Raw genomic sequence first — 14067 nt, forward strand, 5'->3', positions numbered from 1 at the left:
TGTATAGGGAGATGTACATGAGTACACACATGAGAATATATAGGAGTATCTGTAGGCATATGTATATACATGTTTGTGTGTATTGCATATATATCAAAATAAATTAAGAAAACCACATAGGAGGCACAGTTACAGAGACTTCCTAGACATCTTCAAACTCCTTGTGGGGACTGGTTTATCGAATTAAAAGGTTTAGGGCCATAGTCTTGTGGGATAATTCAGTCAATAGTCATAACATAGTACATAAAAATAATGTTGTGTATTCCAGCTTGGTGAGTAGCATCTCAGGTCTTAAAAGCTTCTAAGATATTTGGTCTCTCCTCATATGGAACAAAAGAAAATAGAGGAAACCAAAGACTCAAAAAGAAACTGGTCCACAGGACTAATAGCATGCACAAATCATGGCCTCTTCTAATCTGAGACCAGAAGAACTAGTTAGTGTCCAGCTACCATTACCAACCATTCCAACTAGAGACATTGGGCAGAATGAGAGAAAAAATTAGAAAAAAATTCAAATTCCTTAAAAAAAAAGAGAAAGGCCAGACATACTGGCTGTGTCAGACATGTTGACACACAGCTCCAACTATCATAGTCCACACCCTGTCAACTTGGCAGTTGTACACATCTTCTTAATCATATATAATCTCTAAATAAGGACAATTATAAAGTCATATTGCACCTAACATGATATTCGAACACACGTAAAACTGAAATGCATTAACCTGATTTACATTTCACAGTTCATAACAGAAGGAAACAAAAATATCTGATGCATACATACAATGAAGAAATATAACAATCACAGTACTTGTTTCTGCAACAGGTCAAGTGGTCATAGCTGATATTCAGAACTACCTTCTTCCACCACCCATTCTGTATTTCCCTTGCCCTCAGCAAGCACCTCAGCTGGTTGTGGTTCTTTGCCTGGTGAGGTGACCCAAACCTTCATTACTGAAGGGTCTGGGCTGTTAGAAATCATATCAGAATTGGGTTGCTGTAATTTTCCATTGACTTTAATCACAGGGCATGGTAGTACTAAGAGACGTCCTAAAGAATTTCTTGTATTCCAGACATATTCTTCTTTACCTCCATTATGTAATGTCAATCCAATTTCCCCTTGGTAATCAAGATCTATCACACCAGATAGTACAGTAATGACCTTCTTTGTCTGTTGATCCAGAGGCATGAGGAAGCCAAAATGGCCAGATGGCAATCTTAATGTACAGTTCATTGCAATCAGTATTGTGTCTCTAGGTGAGAGTGTTCCTCCCTTTGGGACTAAGATCTCTAGACCTGCAGAGCATAGGGTAGCAGGGACAGGGAGCAAAAATTTTATGAGTGGGTCACTAGGGGTAATAGTGAGTGGTACCACTCCCATTTTCACCCCTTGGTTCCTGGACCCGTGAATCCTGGCTATTGGAGAAACAGAATCATATATTGGATGCTGGATTAGAGCATATACAGCCTCCTGGAGAACATTGCCCCAACCCTTCAAGGTATTGCCACCTACCTGGTGCTGTAATTGTGTTTTCAGTAGGCCATTCCATTGTTCTATTAAGCCAGCTGCTTCAGGATGATGGGGAACATGGTAAGACCAGTGAATTCCATGAGCATAGGCCCATTGCCACACTTCATTTACTGTGAAGTGAGTCCCTTGATCTGAAGCAATGCTCTGTGGGATACCATGATGGTGGATAAGGCATTCTGTAAGTCCACAGATGGTAGTTTTGGCAGAAGCATTGCATGCAGGGAAGGAGAATCCATATGCAGTATAAGTATCTATTCTGGTAAGAACAAAATGCTGTTCTTTCCATGATGGAAGTGGTCCAATGTAATCAACTTGCCACCACATTGTTGGCTGATCACCCTGAGGAATAGTTCCATATTGCGGACTCAGTGTTGGTCTCTGCTGCTGGCAGATTGGGCACTCACCAGTGGTGGTAGCCAAATCAGCCTTGGTAAGTGGGAGTCCACATGTTGCTGAGCCCACGTATAACCTCCATCCCTACCACCATGACCACTTTGTTCATAAGCCCATTGAGCAATGACAGGAGTAGCTGGGGAAAAAGGATGGCTGGTTTCCAGTGAACATGTCATCCTATCCACCTGATTGTTAAAGTCCTCCTCTGCCAAGGTCACCTTTTGGTGAGCATTCACCTGAGACACAAATATCTTTACTCCTTTGGCCCTGTCAGAGAGATCTATCTACATAGCTCTTTCCCATACATCCTTATCACCAATCTTCCAATCATGCTCTTTCCAAGTCCCAGACCATCCAACCAAGCCATTAGCCAGAGTCCATGAATCCATATATAACCACACATCTGGACATTTCTTATCCCATGAAAAGTGAAAGCCATATGCATGGCTCAAAGTTCTGCTCATTTGGAGGATTTCCCTTCACCATTGTCCTTCAAAGAAGTCCCAGAAAGGGGCTGCAGTGCTGCTGCTGTCCAGTTTCGAGTGTTGCCTGCATATCACACAGAACCATCTGTAAACCAGGCATGAGTTTTCTCTTCCTCACTATATGATCAGCCAGATCATATGGCCCCAAGTGGCAGAGCAGCCTGCACAGCAGCCTGAACCTGTTCCAGAGCCTTCTGTTTTTCTGGGCCCCACTCAAAAATAGCAGCTTTCTGAGTCACTTGATAAATTGGCCACAGCAACACACCCAAATGAAGATATGTTCCCTCCAAAATCCAAAGAGGCCCACCAGACATTGTGCCACCTTTTCAGTTGTGGGGGAAGCCAGATACAATAATTTATCCTTCACTTTAGTAAGAATATCTCGACATGTCCCACACCATTGGACCCCTAGAAATTTCACTGAGATGGAGGAGCCTGAATTTCTGTTGGGTTAATTTCCTAACTTCTAGCATGCATATGTCTCACCAATAAATATAGAGTCATTGATACTTTATTCTTACTAGGTCCAATCAGTATAATGTCATCAATATAATGGACCAGTATGATGTCTTGTGGAAGGGAAAGGCAATCAAGATCCCTACGGACTAAATTATAACATAGTGCTGGTGAGTTGATATACCACTGAGGAAGCACTCTGTAAGTATAGTGTTGGCCTTACCAGCTGAAGGCAAACTGCTTCTGATGGTTCTTTGAAATTGGTATTGAGAAAAAGCCATTGGCCAGATCAATAGCTGCATACCAAGTACCAGGAGATGTACTAATTTGCTTAAGCAATGAAACCACATCAGGAACAGTAGCTGCAATTGCAGTCACCACCTGATTAAGTTTATGATAATCTACTGTCATTCTCCAAGATTTATCTGTTTTTTACATAAGCCAAATAGGTGAATTAAATGGGGATGGGGTGGGAATCACCATCCCTGCATCCTTCAATCCTTCCTTGATAGTGACAGTAATCTCTGCAACCCCTCCAGGGATCTTGTATTGCTTTTGATTTACTATTTTTGTAGGTAGAGGCAGTTCTAATGGTTTCCACTTGGCTTTTCCTGCCATAATAGCCCTTACTCAACATGTCAGGAAGCCAATGTGGGAATTCTGCCAATTGCTGAGTATATATATTCCAATTATGCATTCTGACACTGGGGAAATCACTACAGGATGGGTTTGGGGACCCACTGGACCAACTGTGAGATGCACCTTAGTTAAGACTCCATCAATAACTTGACCTTCACATGCCCCCACTCTGACTGGTGAACCACAATGAAGCTTTGGGGCTCCTGGAATTAGTGTCATTTCAGAGCCAGTGTCCAGTTATCCCCAAAAAGTCTGATTATTGCCTTTTCCCCAATGAACAGTCACTCTTCTAAAAGGCCTCAGATCCCTTTGGGGAAGGCTGGGAGAAAAATTGACATTATAGATTTTTGGCAATGTAGTGGGATCCTTCCTCAAAGGAACCTGGCCTCCCCTTCATTCAAGGGGTTGTGGGTCTGTAAACTGACTTAAGTCTGGGAATTGATTGAGAGTCTATGACTCTATTCTGGCAATTCAATCTAGGCTGCTATTCATGTGACCTAGAATTCTTCTGTCTATACAGATCAAGTAAATATTTAGTAGGCTTGCCATGTATTTCATTACTAGGAACACCATATGCAAGTAGCAAATTCCATAATTCCACATAAGTCAGACTATTCTGATTATTGTTCCAACTCTGCTGTCCATTAAGGTAACCACACCCACCTTGCCTTTGTTGATTAACTGCTGCCACTTGGCCCCAACTACCATAGGGTCTAATCAGCCTCATTGTAGTTAAGTGTCTTAGTTCAATTAGGGCAGTTCCCACTGCCAAATCAGGCTTACATAAAATAGCAATCACAGCAGTCTTCAAGAATGTTGGAGCTTCCTTCACAAATTTATTCCTCACTGTACTGGTGAAAGGCATGTCTTCTCAACTCTCCATTTCTTGCTCTAGGGATCTAATCTGATAAATCCATTCTAACAGGCCAATTTCCCTAAGCCTCTGGATACCTTCTTCTACATTATACCAAGGCAGGTCTGGTACTTCAACTTGACTTAAGGTAGGCCACGGCATAACCCATGCTTCAGTAAGCCAACCAAATAAACTATTAGATCCTTTCCTAACCAATCCAGCTGAAACATTGAATGAAGAATCCATACTTAGTGGGCCTAAATCAATAAACTCATACTGATCCAATGTTATATTCCTTGCACTATTATCCCACATCCTCAGTAGCCATTCCCATACTTATTCTTCAGGTTTCTGTCTGTACATGTTAGCAAAATCAAGTGGATCTTTTCAGGTGTAGTGTACCACCTCCTTAGTCACACTTTGTATTTCACCTTTTGGGGCATGCTTGGACTTAACTTTAGTTATAGGTCTAGCAGCAATAATGGGTTGTTGGGGCAGTTCCTGAGAACATTAAGCAATGTCTTCCATAGCCTCTGCCTCAGGCAATGACCCAGCAGGAACAGGTGGGCTGATCCCATCAAACTGTGTTGGAGGGGATGATGGTTTTACAGTAATCCCTTCAGATGGGAGGGATTTAACAGAATTTACAGGCTCTGTACCCTGATCTTCCTGACTATCTGCCCATATGTCCCCATTCCTGGTTTCAGGATCTCATTTTCTCCCAATCAATGCCCTCACTTTAACTTCAGATACCATTCTGGGTTGGTAATTTAATTAGTACTGTAATTCAGCCACCTTACAATAAGACTCTGTGTTTGGTTTTCAGCAATATCAGCTCTGTTACTAGAAGAAATAACACTTTCTTTCAGAGCACAACTGGAAACATTTATGGAGCACTTAAGCTCAGCAACACTGAGCTCATCTTCCTCTTTCACCACTTTGTCTAGTGTAAGTTGCGCCAACAACCAGCTTCCTTATACTCCTCATGCTGACAAAATAACAGAAAAGTATCAAATATGCAAGCACCCAGAGCCTCACTTCTTGCAAGTACTTGATCTATTGGTGGTGCTATTTTGCATATTAATGTTGCCACCTCACACCACAGATTAGCAGAGCCCTCTTTACCAACAGAGGCAAGGTCACTAGTGTCTTTACAAGTAATCAAATTGGAGAACCAATTTAGGAAGTCTATCATTATGATTTTGTTTCTTTAGAACCACTCCTGGTACCAAATGTGTTAGACTGGGTTCTCTAGAGAAACAAAACCAGTAAAGCTTACATATATAGAGAAAGAGAAATTTATCTTAGGAAAATGGCTCACAAACTTATAGAAGCTGGCAAGTCTCAAGTTCTTGGATCAAACATCAAGCTGGAGGCTTTTCCTTACTCATGCAGCTGCAAGGACTGAGGAGCTCAAGGCTGGCAGACAGTATATTGGCTGTTGATTCCAATGAATGATGAATCCAAGATCTCCAGGCTGAATGGTGGGTTGTTCACTCATGGACAGTTGTAGGCAGCACAACAGAATCCCAATCTACAGAAGATCGTCTCTTTTCTCAGGATGCCATAAATATACTAGAAGCAGGCCACACCCCTAGGAAACACCCTTTCACTGGATTGGCTGCTCAAAACATATATATCTGATCCCATCATGGGAATAAACACATCCCAACTGATTAAACCACACAGAACTGTCGTCCAGCCAAGTCAACACACAGCTCCAACTATCACACTGGCTGATAGAAACTAGAGGAAAAGCAGAGACTATAATCCCATGAAACCCTTTGAACTTAGAACTAAAGTTATTTCTGGATGTCACCTGTCAATCATAGCAGATGGTTTATAACAGCTGTGAATAATGAGCTCTCATAAACAATCCATTTTATGAGGCCCAATGGTCAGCATTTACCCAAAAGCATAGATGAGAAGGTAAGGAGGGAAGAGATACTAGATCACTGGAAACAGAACAGAATGGAACTTACGAGAATGTTCTAATACATTGTGAAAATTGTAAACAGTAATATGGAACAATTTGTATAAATAATGTTAGGTGGGAGCCTAACTTACTCTGTAAACATTCACCTAAAACACAATGAAGTATTAGGGGAAAAAAAAGAAAAAAATGTAAAAGAGACAGGTGCTAAAAAGTTCAATGTGGCAGAGATACAGGTTTTCATAGAAGGGGAGAAAAGAGGTAGGGGTGTTGTTAATACATTGTGTTAGGGACAGAATATGGAGGCATTTGTTGTTCACATTTGGGTAGTGATCATTTGCCAGAAGTTAAAAATGTGTGTGCTACTATTATAGCTGTTCTTTTGACTGATAAATAGTACAATGTTGGAACTAATTTGAAGAGAAAGAAAGAACAGAAATGGCAGCCGAGTTTTATGACTGTTGTCCCCTGTTCTGGTTACCTAGTGCTGCTCTGACAAGAATAGACCACAAATGGGATGGCCTTAATGGACAGGAGTTTATTCTCTTACGGTTTGGAGTCTTTAAGTCCAAATTCAAAGTGCCAGGCTCTAGGGGATGTGTGAAAGCCCCTCAACCTTGGGCTTCAGCTCTGCCTCTTGCTCCTGGCCCACTGAAGCCAGAGGCATCTCTTCACTCGGATAGCTACCAGCTGCTGAGGCTAAACAAGCCCAAGGTTGACAAATAAAATGGCAGAGTCCCGATGTTACCAAACCACATGGAAGGCCATTAATTCAAGTCTACTGTAAGTCCCAAAGTTGGCACAGCATGGCAGGCTGCTGAACAATGACACGGCTACATGCAGGGTCCAAGTGTGCCATAAACTAGAGACTATCCCCAAGGCTTCCCCTATATACAGGAAGCAGACCACATCCCAAAGGCAGCTACTCAGCTACTTGTGGTAGATCTCACCATGGAGTTGATTGCCAGTCTCATCATGGGGAAAAACTACCACCAGCTGCCCAGCTACTCAACAAGGCCCAGCCAAGTTGACATACGAATTTCACTACCACATCCCCTAAAAATCGTAATGAACTGAATAAAATCACTGACAGTGAAGTCGAAGATAATAGTGACAAAGGCATAGAGGATGTAAAATTGAATAATCTGAGTACATGACTGAATACAGTATGTAAGGAAAAGTGAAAAATAAGGTTAAGTATCTTTTTGAATGAATAAAAAAACTGATTAATTATGAATTATTTGAAAATGCAAGATTCAGAGTAGTTTGATCTGCAGAGAATCAGGGAATGTTGTTGTTGTTAAGTGCTGTCAGGTGGGTTCTGACTCATAATGACCCAATGTACAACAGAATGACAAAACACTACCCATCTTGTGCCATCCTCACAATCATTGTTATGTTTGAGCCCACTCTTCCAGCCACTGTTTCAATCTATCTCATTGAGGGTCTTCTTTTTTTGCTGACCCTTTACTCTACTAAGCACTGCATCCTTCTCCAGAGACTGGTCCCTCCTGATAATATGTCAAAAGAATAGGAGACAAAGTTCTGTCATCCTCGATCCTCAGGAGTATTCTGGCTGTACTTCCAAGACAGATATGCTCATTCTTTTGGTAGTCCATGTTGTTGTTGTTGTTGTTATGTGCCACCGAGTCAGACCCGACTCACAGTGACCCCTCCTTGGGTTTCCGAGGCAGTATCACTATGGAAGTAGATTGCCCCCTCTTCATTCCGAGGAGTGGCTGGTGGGTTTGAACCGCCAGCCTCCTGATTAGCAGTCAAGTCCATAGGATATTCAATATTCTTTGCCAACATCATAATTTAAGTGTATGAATTTTTCTTTGGTTTTCCTTATTCATTTTCCAGCTTTTGCATATAGATGAGACAAATAAAATACCATGGCTTGGATCAGGCTCATGTTAGTCCTCAAAGTGACATCTGTGTTTTGTAGCACTTTAAAAAGGTCGTTTGCAATGGATTTGGCCCATGTAGTACATTGATGTCTTAAATGCTGCCTCTATGGACATTGATCGTGGATCCAAGTAAAATGATGCCCTTGACAACTTCAATCTTTTCTCCATGTATCATAATGTCATCTATTGCTCAAGTTGTGAGGATTGTGTGCTCTTTATGTTGAGGCGTAATCCATACTGAAGACTATAGTCTTTGATCTTCATCAGTAAGTGTTTCAAGTCCACTTCACCATACCAGGGTTCTGTTATCTGCAAATTCCAGGTTGTTAATGAGTCTTCCTCCAATCCTAATGCCATGTTACTCTTCATACAATCCGGCTTCCCAGATTAGTTGCTCAGTATACAGACTGAATAAGTATGGTGAAAGAATACAACCCAGATGCACATCTTTCCTGACAAGTATCTTCTTATTCTGCTGGAAAATTGTCTCTTGGTCTATGTACAATTAACCAAAACAAAAACCCAAATCTATTGCCATTGTGTTCATTCTGATTCATAGTGACCTTACAGTATTTGGAGTTAAAATTCTTTGAAATGTTACCCATATTTTTTTATGATCCACAGAGTCAATTCCTTTGTGTAGTCAATAAAACACAAGTAAACATCTTTCCAGTATTCTTTGCTTTCAGCCAAGATCCATCTGATATCAGCCATGATATCCTTCATCCCATGTCCTCTTCTGACTCCACCTTGATTTCTGGCAATTCCCTATTGATGTACTGCTGCAAATATTTTTGAATTATCTTCAGCAAAATTTTACTACCATATGATATTAATAATATTGACCGATAACTTTGGCATTCTGTTGGGTCACCTTTCTCTGGAATGGACACAAGTACAGAATTTTTTCCAGTCTGTTGGTCAGGTAGCTATCTTCCAAATTTGTTGGCATAGACAAGCAAGCACTTCCAGCATTGCACCCATTTGTTGAAATATTTCAATGGGTGTTTTATCAATTCCTGGAGCCTTTATTTATTTATTTATTTTAATTACCTTAAATACAGCCTGGAATTTTTCCTTCATGATCCTTGTTTCTTGATTATATGCTTCCTCCTGAAATGGTTGGGTGTTGAGCAATTCTTTTTGGTATAATGATTATGCATATCTTTGCTAGATGCTTCCTGTATTGTTTAATATTTTGCCTACAGAATCCTTCAAACTGCAACTTGAGGCTTGAATTTTTTCTTCAGTTCTTTCAGCTTGAGAAATGCAGAGTGTGTTCTTCTCTGGTGGTTTTCTAACTCCAGGTTTTTTGCACATTCCGCTATAATACTTTGTTTTCTCAAGACACCCTTTGAAATCTTCTTTACAGTTCTTTTACTTCATCATTTCTTCCATTTACTCTCATTACTCTACACTCAAGAATCAGTTTTAGTCTCTTCTGACATCTATTTTGTTCTTTTTTTTCTTTCTTTTCTGTCTTCTTAATGACCCGTTGCTTTCTTCATGTGTGATGCCCATGATGTCATTCTAAACTGATCAGGTTTTCAGTCATTAGCATTCTATGCATCCAATCTATTATTGAGTTGGTCTCTAAATTCAGGTGGGATATATTCAAGGCCATACCTTGGTGCTCATGGACTTGTTTTAATTTTCTTCAGCTTCAGTATGAATTTGCGTATGAGCAATTGATGGTCTGCTCCACATTCGGCCCCTGGTCTTGTTCTGTCTGATGATACTGAGCTTCTTTATCTTCACTTTCCACCAATACAGTCAATTTAATTCCTGTGTATTCCTCCTACCAAGGTCCGTGTGTAAAGTTACTGTTTATGTTAGTGAAAGAGGTTTTTACATTGAAAAGTCATTGGTCTTGAAAAATTCTATCATGAGATCTCTGGGATCATTTATCATCAAAGTTATATTTTCCAACCACTGATCCTTCTTCTTTGCTTACAACTTTCATATCCCAATCATCAATAATTATCAATGCATATTGACTGCATGTTTGCTCAATTTAGACTGGAAAAAATGTTAAAAATCAATTTTCAGTTTCTTCATCTTTGGCATTAGTAGTTGGTCTGTAAATTTAAATAATAGTCCAATTAAATGCTCTTCCTTGAAGGCATAGGTATATCATCCTGAGATCACTGTACTTCAGAATAGATTTTTAAATGTTCCCTTTGACAATTAAAGTAAGGTTGCACATCTTTGGTTTGTCATTCCTAGCATAGTAGACCATATCATTTCTGATTTAAAATGTCAGTAACAGTTCATTTCAGCTCACTAATGTATAGGATATCTATCTTCAAGTATTCCATTTCATTTTTTACAATTTCCATTTTCCTAGATTCATAGTTTGCACATTACACATTCCAATTATTAATGAATGTCTGCAGGTGTTTCTTCTCATTTTGAGACAGGGCACATTAACAAATGAAGGTCCCAAAAGCTTTACTACATTCATGTCATTAACATCAACTCTACTTTGAGGAGACAACCCTTACCCAGTTGTATTTTGAATACTTTCCAACCTGAGGGTCTCATCTTCTGGAACAATATCAATATTCCACTGTTATACATAAGTTTTCTTTCACTGGTCATTTTTTTGTTTGTTTGTTTGTTTTGAAATTGGTTACCAGGTTCTTCTTCCTAGTTTGTCTTAGTTTGGAATCTCAACTGAAAAGTTTTCATCATGGATGCCCCTGCTGGTACTTGAAATCCTAGTGGCATAGCTTCCAGCATCACTATGACATGCAAGTCCCCATAGTTGACAAACTGACAGACAAGTGGTGGAAATCAGGGAATAGTCATATTTAGTTTAAATAGCTATATGTAGTTCTTCGCTACGTAATGAAAGAATGACCTGGGAATTATCATTCTTAATATTATACCATGTGTCCTAAACAGAGCATTCTGGTAAAAATGCCATAATGAGCATGGCTTTAAAACAAATCCAAGTAGAGAAGCTGGCAAATTTTAATGTAGAACTCTTCCAAATAAGTTGTTGTTGTTGTTATGTGCCGTCGAGTCGGACCCGACTCCTAGTGACCCCTCCCTGGGATTCCGAGGCAGTATCACTATGGAGGTAGATTGCCCCGTCTTCCTTCTGAGGAGTGGCTGGTGGGTTTGAACCACAAGCCTTTTGGTTAGCAGTCAAGTAAGTGCCTTAGCCACTATGCTACCAGAGCTCCCACCAAATAAGTTAATGGTCTTTAAATCTATTTTACCCAAAGATGAAAAAAAAGAACAAAAAACAACAACAACAAAAAATGTAGGTTAATTAATTCATTAGTAGCCTTTACCTTTAACTTCAGAACAAATCATACTTCATAGTCTTAGGGGATACTATGTAGGTAATACTTCACCCAACTAATTCATCAACATTAATTATTATTTATTGCATGTTGATGGTGTAGCACATTTTATTATATAATTTTCTCAACAGAGATAAAATTTCCTTGTTCTAAGGACATTATATTGTGAAAGAAAAATACTAAAAACTATTAAATGTTATGCATGACTTTTCAAAATGATACTTCAATGATTAGGGTCTAATAACCCTTTTCTACACAACTCTTTGAGGAGCTCTTATAGTCAATTATAGATGACATTTGTCAGGAAATCTATTTGTCATCCTGATTTAGGAAAAAAGAAGAGACAACAATTTAAACATTAAAAAAAATGCCAATGAAAGAAGTAAAAGATAAAATTTTTAGAGGTCATTTAGAACAATTGTTTGTGAAATTGTTTTCAAAAAAATATTTGGTCCAAGCAGCAAGGGGATAATTAATACAGCAGAATGTTATTCAAGGGATAATGGAAGAATTACAGGTAATTAGAATTCTAAGGAGAAGCTTAGAATAATATTGACGTGTTCATATCAGCTATGGACCAGGAGACCCTTTGTGCTGTGCAACCATGTCATTCTTTCTCTCCTTCCTTTCCTCCATCTTCTCATTCACAGAGAAAATTGTTTTATTGGGGAAAATGAATGGTAGATATTACTAGATTCTTAGATATCACACTTTAAGATATGATTAATGTTAGCTTAAGAAGTTATTAATTTCTCTACCCATTATTCACATCTATGATCCCAAAAAAAGAGGCAGCTAGATGTATGACCAACCCTTTTTTTTCCCCTTCTCCCAAATAGCAAATGGAAGGACCCTTTTCTGAAGAATCTTTAGGACTAGTTCTAAAGAAAAAATTTCTTCATAACTGCTTTTGAAAGAGTGGCTCATTGAAATTCTTCATTCTACCTCCTGATTCTAAATCATTAATGCAGGGACATGTCCCTTCCTTATAGATTCCTCCAAGCAACAAAATCCTCTGAGTTCTTCACTTAAGCAAGGGTGACAAGGAATTTATGAATAAGACTACAACATAAAACTAGAAAGTAATATAAAATTGGAAAAATAAATATTTTCAAGAGAAAGATTAAATTGAAGAAATAATTCATTTTATTGAAAACAAATGAGAAATAAAAAAAAAAAAAAAAAAAAGGCCTTGAAAATAAAAAGTGATGGCAGAAATGAAACTTTTGGTAGAAGGCAGAGAGGATAAGTGTAAAGGATAATTCCTAGAAAGGAGAAAAATAAGACAGCTCATGGATCAATCAACATAAATCAATAACCCACTTTTTACTTCTGTTCATTTCTGATACATCTACACATACAGCACTTTTTCTGTGATCCTACCCACTTAGACCTAGGTCAGATTTCACAAGCTACAAGCACATGGACAGGGTTTCATTAAGATGGCAGAATAGGTAGACAAACTACACAGACCCTTGTCAACAAAGAAAAGAGAAACTAATTGACACAGATACAGAAGATAATTCTGGAGCTCTGAGCTTTGAAAGGAAGGATACAGAAGTGGACAAAGCTCCAACTAGCAGAAGAACCCGCATGAAAACAGTAAATAAGGACACAAACGAATCTGCAGACTGTCATTGAACCTGACGGCATAGACAGTTTGAATATTTCTAAGTGTTGTTGTTGTTATGTGCTGTCAAGTTGGACTCAACTCATAGCAACCCCCCCTCCTTTGGTTTCTGAGGCAGTATCATTGTGGGAATAGATTGCCCACCTTCCTTCCAAGGAGTGGCCACCAGCCTTCTGGTTAGCAGTAAAATTCCTTAAACTCTATGCTACCAGAGCTCCTAAGTGGTGTTAGGACCTAAGAATTAACCTAACAATCAATCCTGCTTGCCAAGGGATGCACAGAGGACTACACTGGTGGGTGATAACTAAAAAAGGAAACAGAAAAGAAGGACACAAACTGAGCTATGGTCTTTTGACTGTATGGAAGGCATAGCTATTTTGAAAGCTTACAAGTGTCCCAACCATTTTGGATATTTAAAGCAACAGCATTCTCTTAGATTCCAGGGACCTAAGAATAGTCTCCACTTGCCAAGGACAGCATGGACATACTAGAGACTGAGGACTGGAAAGGTCTGCTATTCCCGTGTTATTCTCATACCCCACACCCTCTTGGCAAACAGAGGTGCGGCCATCCCTCACCCCCTATCCACCTTTTAGGCTAGAAGAAATTCCATTCAAGTCTGTGTGCTCTGACAGAGCATGGGTGCACTGCCCAGTCCCCCAACCCCCAGTTTTTTGTTTGTTTGTTTTAAAATAATAATTCTCCTTCTCCTTCTCCTTCTCTTTCTTCTTCTTCCTCTTCCGCCTCCTCTTCTTCTTCTTTCTTCTTTTCCTTCTTCTTCGTCTTTTCCTTCTTCCTTTTCTTTTTATTCTTTCTTCATCCCTTCCCAGGTTTTAGTTTTTGGCTTTTCCTCTCTTCCTTTTTCCTAGTTCCTGTATTTTTCTTTCTTGTGGTTCTTCCCATTCCTTGTTTTACTTTTTTTTTTT

The sequence above is a fragment of the Orycteropus afer genome, unplaced genomic scaffold (assembly GCF_000298275.1).
Source record: "Orycteropus afer afer isolate SDZICR_OR568_19922 unplaced genomic scaffold, OryAfe1.0 scaffold00126, whole genome shotgun sequence".
NCBI lineage: Eukaryota > Metazoa > Chordata > Mammalia > Tubulidentata > Orycteropodidae > Orycteropus > Orycteropus afer.